General features: G+C 39.2%; 1 long non-coding RNA gene across 1 annotated transcript in view; it reads left to right on the forward strand.

The window, feature by feature from the left end:
* Positions 1-1,937, forward strand: part of LOC138971340 (uncharacterized) — a 165,043-nt gene extending 163,106 nt beyond the window's left edge. The window contains exon 2 of the long non-coding RNA XR_011457222.1: positions 1,738-1,937. This is a non-coding gene — a long non-coding RNA (uncharacterized lncRNA). The remainder of the gene's footprint in view (positions 1-1,737) is intronic.
* Positions 1,938-9,397: the final 7,460 nt, after the last annotated feature.

A 9,397-nucleotide genomic window follows, 5' to 3' on the forward strand; every position in this document is an offset into this window, starting at 1 on the left:
CGTGGTCGGCTGGGCGTTAAACAAACAAACAAACAAAAAATACATGCAATTGTGTGTATGCGTGCGCTTGTGTGTGTGTGTGTACACACCATTTTCATCTTTTGCAATTCTGTTATAAGCATTACAGTATGTACCATAAGTTTGAGTTTTGATTGAATTTGCTAATCAGAGATAAAGATGCAAAGCTTTACTAATTTTAAAAAAAGTGGGTGTTTGTGTATGAGTAATGTGTACCTCTTTTGCTGCAGTGGAACCCCCATTTTAAGACCACCAAGAACCTGAGAAAATCAGGTCTTAACAAAAAGGAGAGAGTCTTACAATGGAGGTATATTTAGAGTGGTTATATATGAACAGAAAGTTTGAGAAAGAAGGGTCTTGAAACGGAGCAAGTCTTCTTCTTCTTCTTCTGCGTTCGTGGGCTGAAACTCCCACGTACACTCGTGTTTTTGCACGAGTGGAATTTTACGTGTATGACCGTTTTTTACCCTGCCATTTAGGCAGCCATACGCCATTTTTCGGAGGAAGCATGCTGGGTATTTACGTGTTTCTATAACCCACCGAACTCTGACATGGATTACAGGATCTTTTTCGTGCGCACTTGGTTTTGTGCTTGCGTGTACACACGGGGGTGTTCGGACACCGAGGAGAGTCTGCACACAAAGTTGACTCTGAGAAATAAATCTCTCGCCGAACGTGGGGACGAACTCACGCTGACAGCGGCCAACTGGATACAAATCCAGCGCGCTACCGACTGAGCTACATCCCCGCCCGGAGGAAGTCTTAAATTGAGGGGTCATAAGAAGGGGGTTCCACTGTATTTGTAAGCACTGCAGTTTGTACAAGAAGTTAGTTCAAGTTTTCATTGATATTTGCAAGTCTAATGCGTGTGTGAGCGATGTTCCCACCGTATCCTCAAAGTTAAGTATGATTTTAGTGCATGTACATGTGACTAAGAACCAAAAGATATTTTTGTTTTGCATAATATATACTAACAGTATGTGAGTTGATAAGGGGCAAATTAGCCCCTATCAACGGGTTAGGGGGTGTCCCATATTGGGACGAGAAAGAATTTACCCGATGCTCCCCAGCATGTCGTAAGAGGCGACTAACGGATTCTGTTTCTCCTTTTACCCTTGTTAAGTGTTTCTTGTATAGAATATAGTCAATGTTTGTATAGATTTTAGTCAAGCAGTATGTAAGAAATGTTAAGTCCTTTGTACTGGATCCCCGCAGTGGGGCACTGCGGTTATGAAATTAAAGGCCCCTCCTGTTTTTGGAACCGCAGGAGCTTTCTAGTTTGCTGTTAGGTAGATTTTTGGTTCCTCTTTCCTGTCATGCTCTCTTTTTCTTCATGAATTCTTTTCTTTTTTCTGCCTTCTTGCTCATTCACCTGTATTTTTTCCAAAAATCTCTTCTCTTGCCGCTTGTCTCGCGATTCATGTATAGTTTAATCTGTTAGTGTTCTGATGTAAGTCCAGCAGTAGATAGGTTAAGCCTATTTTAACATACTGGAAACTGGTAATCTTCCAGTAGGTATTAATTTAGTTTTACTAAAGCCTGCTGGGACACAAGTAATGGGTTAGTGCATTTGTAAACAGGAATCGCTTGACAAGTGGCCCCCTTCATCCCCCCCTTCCTCGTCCTGATATGGCTCTGCGTAGTCGGCTGGACGTTAAGCAACAAATAAACAAACAAACAAACAAACTTTGTACTGGAAACTTGCATTCTCCCAGTAAGGTAATAATACATTGTACTATGTTGCAAGCCCCTGGAGCAAATTTTTGATTAGTGCTTTTGTGAACAAGAAACAATTGACAAGTGGCTCTATTCCATCTCCCTCCCCCCTTAGCTTTCCCCGTCGCGATATAACCTTCGTGGTTGAAAACGACGTTAAACACCAAATAAAGAAAGAAAGAAAGAAAGGGGAAAATTACACCTGCGCGGAGTCAGCGGCACAGACGACGCACTGTAGATTATTGAGGTCATTCTTTTTTTTTCCCAGTCCGCTACACATTGCGTGAAAAGAAAACAGGCCAAGTACTCGTCATAATCCCTATCGCAGCATGCAGCGCCGCTGACTGCGCAGGTATAATTTGCCCCTAACCATTACATGTGTCTGTGTATGTCTGTGTGCCTGTGTTTATGCGTATGTGTACTTGTGTTTGTGTCATTAACCTGATCCAAATCTGCTTGTCAATTGCGGAAAAGTTCATTAATAGTGTTGGATCACTGATTTTTGTCATTTTTCATGATTTGTTTAATCAGATTAATCACAAAACAATATTCAGTGTGTGTAATGGAAAGTATTTTTGAAGATTCATGTGTCCCTGTGAACGACATGATTGGTAGTTTAAGCACAACTTAAATAAAACTTTTGAAATAAAACTTTTGTCAAAGAATGTGGATGTGCAACTATCTTCTTTTCTCAAACATGTTATTGTCTTTCTCTTTCTCCTACTATGAGCATGAAGTCGGCTGCAGTAGACCCTCAACCCCCCCGACCTGAAAAAAAAAAGTCTGAAAATCTAGGCTTGAAAGGGAGGGAGCATTGTAAAGGAGGTAAATGTACAGGCGTTGTGAGTGACACACACACACACACACACACACACACACACACACACACGCACACACACACACACTACCACACACACACACACACTACCACACACACACACACACACACCACACACACCCACACACACACTACCACACACCCACACACACACACACACACACTACATGTACCACACACCACACCACACACACACACACACACTACCACACACACACTACCACAGACGCGCATTGACACACCCACACACACACCACACACACACACACACACACACACTACCACACACGCACACACACACTACATGTACCACACACCACACCACACCACACACACACACACACACACTACCACACACACGCGCATTGACACACACACACACACCACACACACCACACCACACCACACACACACACACACACTACCACACACACGCGCATTGACACACACACACCACACACACACACCACACCACGTGTGACCACACAGACACTACCACACACATGCGCATTGACACACACACACACACACACACCACCCACCCACACACACCACACACACACACACTACCACACACACACACACACACACACACTACCACACACACACACACCTGCAAGGTTCCTACAGCAGGTACCATTATTAACAATGGGGGTAAGAGGTCATTCCATATTTACCATGGGAAATACCAACGTCAGATGGGTTATTCCATTTGGCAAAACAAGTCTTATTGAGTTTTGGTGGACTTGTCCGGTAGGGGTGTTGGGTTAGTTAGTAATTGCATTTTGAGGGGGAACGGGTTGGAACATTTGGGAAGAAATTTGAGAAAACTTTGCAATGTACCCTTATTTGAGTACATTCTTGGTACATTAAAGGTGCATTATAGGTAGATTATGAGTACATTAAAAGTGCATATGGCTGAGGTCATTACAGGGTAGGACCTTTCACTTTGATGGACTCTTTCATTTAATTCAAGACAAAGGAAGTACAATGGTGCTTATTGGCTCTTTCTACCATGAGATATGGTCACTTTTAGTGGTTCACTACCTTATTTTGGTCACATTTCATAAGGGTCAAAGTGACCTTGACCTTGATCATATGTGACCAACTGTGTCTCATGATGAAAGCATAACATGTGCCCCACATAATTTTTAAGTTTGAAACAGTTATCTTCCATAGTTCAGGGTCAAGGTCACTTCAAAATATGTATACAATCCAACTTTGAAGAGCTCCTGTGACCTTGACCTTGAAGCAAGGTAAACCAAACTGGTATCAAAAGATGGGGCTTACTTTGCCCTATATATCATATATAGGTGAGGTATTCAATCTCAAAAACTTCAGAGAAAATGGGAAAAATGTGAAAAATAGCTGTTTTTGAGACAACATTTATGGCCCCTGCGACCTTGACCTTGAAGCAAGGTCAAGATGCTATGTATGTTTTTTGGGGCCTTGTCATCATACACCATCTTGCCAAATTTGGTACTGATAGAATGAATAGTGTCCAAGAAATATCCAACGTTAAAGTTTTCTGGACGGACGTCCGGACGGACGGACGGACTCGGGTGAGTACATAGACTCACTTTTGCCTCGCATGTGACTCAAAAATCAGCCCTCAACAGGCGTATCAAAACACAATAGTTAGGGCTAACCTGGACCCCCTTAACAGCTTTGTGTTGCATGACCTTGACCTTGGGTCAAGTTCACATGTATTTTGGTAGGAAAAATGTGTAAAGCAGTTCTTGGTGTATGATGTCATTGCTAGGTTTAGTTATTTGACCTTGACCCTGAAGGTCAAGGTCATGTCAAGGTCAAGCATGTGAGTCGTATGGGCTTTGCCCTTCTTGTTTAGTTTTGATTGCATATATATAAAGTTTTTCATTGAAGTGTAAATTTGACATACACACACACACACACACACACAAACACATGTATGCACGCACACAAAAAAAAACACACACACACACAAACACATGTATGCACGCACACACACACACAAACATGTATGCACGCACACAAAAAAAACCACCCACACACACAAACACATGTATGCACGCACACACACACACACAAACACATGTATGCACACACACACACACTCACACACAAATCAGACAGTCAAAAAGTAATGAGCTCATTTTTATTTTTCATTGAAAACCGCTTCAATCTTTCTTTATTTGGTGTTTAACGTCGTTTTCAACCGCGGGGGGTACCGCTTCAATCAGCATTTGCACATCTGAAGTTTTCTTACATTGCTATTTTATTTACTTGTACAAAATGTAATAAATTCATCAATCTAATTGTACGCAACGACAATTAAATTTCAAATTTCTTTCTTTCTTTATTTGGTGTTTAACGTCGTTTTCAACCACGAAGGTTATATCGCGACAGGGAAAGGGGGGGAGATGGGATAGAGCCACTTGTTAATTGTTTCTTGTTCACAAAAGCACTAATCAAAAAATTGCTCCAGGGGCTTGCAACGTAGTACAATATATGACCTTACTGGGAGAATGCAAGTTTCCAGTACAAAGGACTTAACATTTCTTACATACTGCTTGACTAAAATCTTTACAAACATTGACTATATTCTATACAAGAAACACTTAACAAAGGTAAAAGGAGAAACAGAATCCGTTAGTCGCCTCTTACGACATGCTGGGGAGCATCGGGTAAATTCTTCCCCCTAACCCGCGGGGGGTAAATTTCAAATGTACATGCATGTATTTTACCATCAAAAGTAGTACAGTGCACTATCAAGCATCATTAGAAAAATGAACTGTAGCAAACCTGAAAATGCACAAATTAAACTTAAAAGTTAAATGTGAAGGATGTGAAACCGCTCTGTACAAAATACGCTTCTTATAATAAGCATGAGAGATACATTGTATATAATCACTGTAATCATACATTGAACAACTTTCAAAACAGCAGCTAGCACTTACATATTTGAAAACTCACTCACTCTGACTCAAAGCCCTTCCAGATCTAAGCAGATCAACCGATCTGCTCATTACGAAGACTCACAGATTACTCGGGTGAGTCAAAAAGCAAGTGAAAAAACAAGTCTGGGGTGAAGCATAACGTGTACACTTCAAGCGTGGCTGTAGCTTAATACAAAAAGTTTTTGAGCATGCAGGCACTTACAATAATTAGAACACACAATTGGTAATCTTACTTTATTTGGTGTTTAACGTCGTTTTCAACCACGAAGGTTATATCGCGACGGGGAAAGGGGGGAGATGGGATAGAGCCACTTGTCAATTGTTTCTTGTTCACAAAAGCACTAATCAAAAATTTGCTCCAGGGGCTTGCAACATAGTACAATGTATCACTATTGACTATATTCTATACAAGAAACACTTAACAAGGGTAAAAAGAGAAACAGAATCCGTTAGTCGCCTCTTACGACATGCAGGGGAGCATCGGGTAAATTCTTCCCCCTAACCCGCTGGGGGTACAATTGGTAATCACTGAGGATTTGAACAGTAGAACTAATGACTGGAAGGAGATTGTCAATGTTGTACTTGCACTGAGCCAGCTAGCTGATTTCTTTTTTTTAACAAGCATGTATCCATCAGTGCCCATTAATACTGACACTGTGGCTGATTTTTAAACATGTGTGTCTACATTTTACTAGCAAGTGAGCCAGCTAGCAAGGTAGCTGATTGGCTTTTTAAGCATGCATGTATCTGTTCATGCACATTAATAAACACTACAGCTGATTTTAAAACAAGGGTGTATCCATCAGCACACATTATATAGACATTATGGTTGAATTAGGTTCAGATAGACAGCTTGTTTTCAGATAGACATTTTCATTTCACTGGCCAAAAATAAAGAACTACATAAACAAACAAAAAATGTTTTTTAAAAATTCCCCAAACCAAAAAGTGCTGACATGTGCACCATTGTATTTCAGCCATTTCCTTGAATCAATTAAATTCTATCTCGCTTACTTTTTAAGAAACTGGTAATTTATTATTTAAGGCCTTTCTGTCAATAATTCCATTGATGCTTTGAAAAGTTCAGTATACAAATTATTGCTGTTACACTGCAATAAAAAAAAAGGGAAATTCAGAGATAGTTTCACAATACACTTAAGCAGATACTTCAGGGCAACAAAACTGATCAATTGATTCTGTTATTAAAATTTGAGCAACTAAGTACGTGTTTCAGCTTGCCTCGTTACATTGTATTTATAATCACAAAAACTCCCAACCCCAAGATATTCATTTAAATCCGACCATATCCAACAAACTAAGCTAACGATCTCCAACAAAAACTTCAACATCACCTTCATTTGAAATACAGTGTACTGCAACAATAGCTTCCAGAATAACCACTGTTCCTATGTGTTCTTTGTCTGTATGTTTGTCTAGTGTTCTGTCCCCCCCCCCCCCCACACATAGCATATTAACCCTACCTATCCCAAGATAGGCCAATGGGTCCTACGAGGACATAAAAATCAAATAGTCAGTCAGTATTTATAATCAACATTAAAAAGAAGAACAAAAACTAAGAAAAATGTACAAAATAATACCTTTTCCTCCACCTTCTACGCCTACAGAAGTCAATATAAAAAACCTGTCAAAAGTGTCAATAAGAACTGTGTAACCTTTGTTTCTAAGAAGAATGTACAACATATCTAAATAAGGACAAATAAAAGAAAAAATAGCAATTTCAAAGCAACTGACCAGATTTTGTTTTAAATCACAGATATGCAACAGAGAGAAAGCAAAACAAGTAAAAAAAATACTTCATTCCTATATCCCTGTTTTCTCCTTGAAAAGACACCACTCCTTTTTTTATACCATAGGCTATGCTGTACAATAATTGTTCTTCATTTTGCTCTTGACTGTACATTTTTCCAACACATCTATACATAATTGCTTATCAGGAACATCAAACCATTCCAAAAAGTCTGGATCTAGACGAACAGCTTACCATACTAGCACTGGTCTGAAAACACGACTTACATATATTCATCAGTGTCAGCAGTCAAAACACACACACACACTGACACACACACACACACACACACACAAACTCACACACACATGGGTTAGTTTCACTCTAATGTCACTGCAATAGAATTATGCTTTGAAACGTCAACAGAGATATAACATACATATATACAAACAAAAGAAAATTACTGTCAAAGTCTGAAGATCAGTGACCACCAACAACTGTGTGGAGCTGTCAGGATATATACAGTAACAAAAGGTTGCTCTAGAAAGACCTTAATTTCTTAAATAACACAAGTACATGTGACTTCTTGAAAATAACACTGCATACATGTTTCAGACAACAGAGAGAAAACAACATGCCATTAGAAATTACAAATGCATGCGCACACACACAGGCATGTTTACATATCTTCTTATAATTAATTTTGTTCGGATATTTGATTGTTGTAATCAGACAGACTTCCATTAATGCACTTTACAATTGTGCTCTTTATAATTTATCCAGTACAATCGTTAAAAGCAGCAGTAGAAATAATCTTGTAAAAATAGCGCATTTTCTGTCCCTTTCAAGCATCCCTCACTGTCCTTTCGTTGCAGTTCATATACAACAAACCATATACAAGTGAAAGAAAAGTGATGATATAGTGTAACCTATAGACAGAGAGCCTGGCAACAATAAGACATCTGATGCTCAAAGAAGACGAAAAATACGAATGCAATAACAAATAAAAAGTGTCATTTCCCTTTCAAGCACAATGGAAACACATTAGCTTCTTTGAAGGAACTCTTCGACATACAAGTGAACTAAAATAATTCCAGATGTTTTCTTTTGGTTTACATTGTAAGCCAGTGTGCCCTGTTGTTTGAGGATGTAATCAATTAGGCTGATACAAGAGTAAATAAATAAATAAAAAGATATAAAATATCGTTTTTAAAAACAACAACACATGGACAGAACAAAATGAGGTGAGCAATTATCTACCATTGTGCTACAGTGGAACCCCCCTTTTAAGACCCCCCCCCCCCCCCCCCCAATTTAATACTCCTTCCTTTTTAAGACCTTGTTTTCTCCGACTTTCTCTTTCTTTCTTTATTTGGTGTTAAACGTCGTTTTCAACCACGAAGGTTATATCGCGACGGGGAGAGATGGGATAGAGCCACTTGTCAATTGTTTCTTGTTCACAAAAGCACTAATCAAAAATTTGCTCCAGGGGCTTGCAACGTAGTACAATATATTACCTTACTGGGAGAATGCAAGTTTCCAGTACAAAGGACTTAACATTTCTTACATACTGCTTGACTAAAATCTTCACAAAAATTGACTATATTCTATACAAGAAACACTTAACAAGGGTAAAAGGAGAAACAGAATCCGTTAGTCGCCTCTTACGACATGCTGGGGAGCATCGGGTAAATTCTTTGTCGTCCCAACCAATATGGGACTCCCCCTAACCCGCGGGGGGTTCCTCTGTAACTTGTGTTGGCCCATTTTATCAGACTAACCTCAACACAAAAAAGAAAAGTACAGGTGATGTCCAAGAAGTTTGTGAAAAAGAGTAAACTCACGACATACACAATGTTTACAGATGTATACGTCAGTGGTAAAGAAGGGGGCAAGACAAAAGTGCAAGTCATTAGCATCAATCTTATAAAATTAGTTCTAAAAAAAAAATTTAAAAAAAATGGGCGGACAGAATTCTGTACTCTGAACAGGACATACACTGGTAATATGAAAAAATATTTTTTTCTCTCTACTGACACTTGAAAAAAAGTCATACCGCACAGAAAGCATAATCATTCAAAACAAAAGTGTCTAAAATAAAAAAAGTTTTTAAAAAACCCTGCTGAGAAAACATAACAA

This window comes from Littorina saxatilis, linkage group LG7 (genome assembly GCF_037325665.1).
Source record: "Littorina saxatilis isolate snail1 linkage group LG7, US_GU_Lsax_2.0, whole genome shotgun sequence".
NCBI lineage: Eukaryota > Metazoa > Mollusca > Gastropoda > Littorinimorpha > Littorinidae > Littorina > Littorina saxatilis.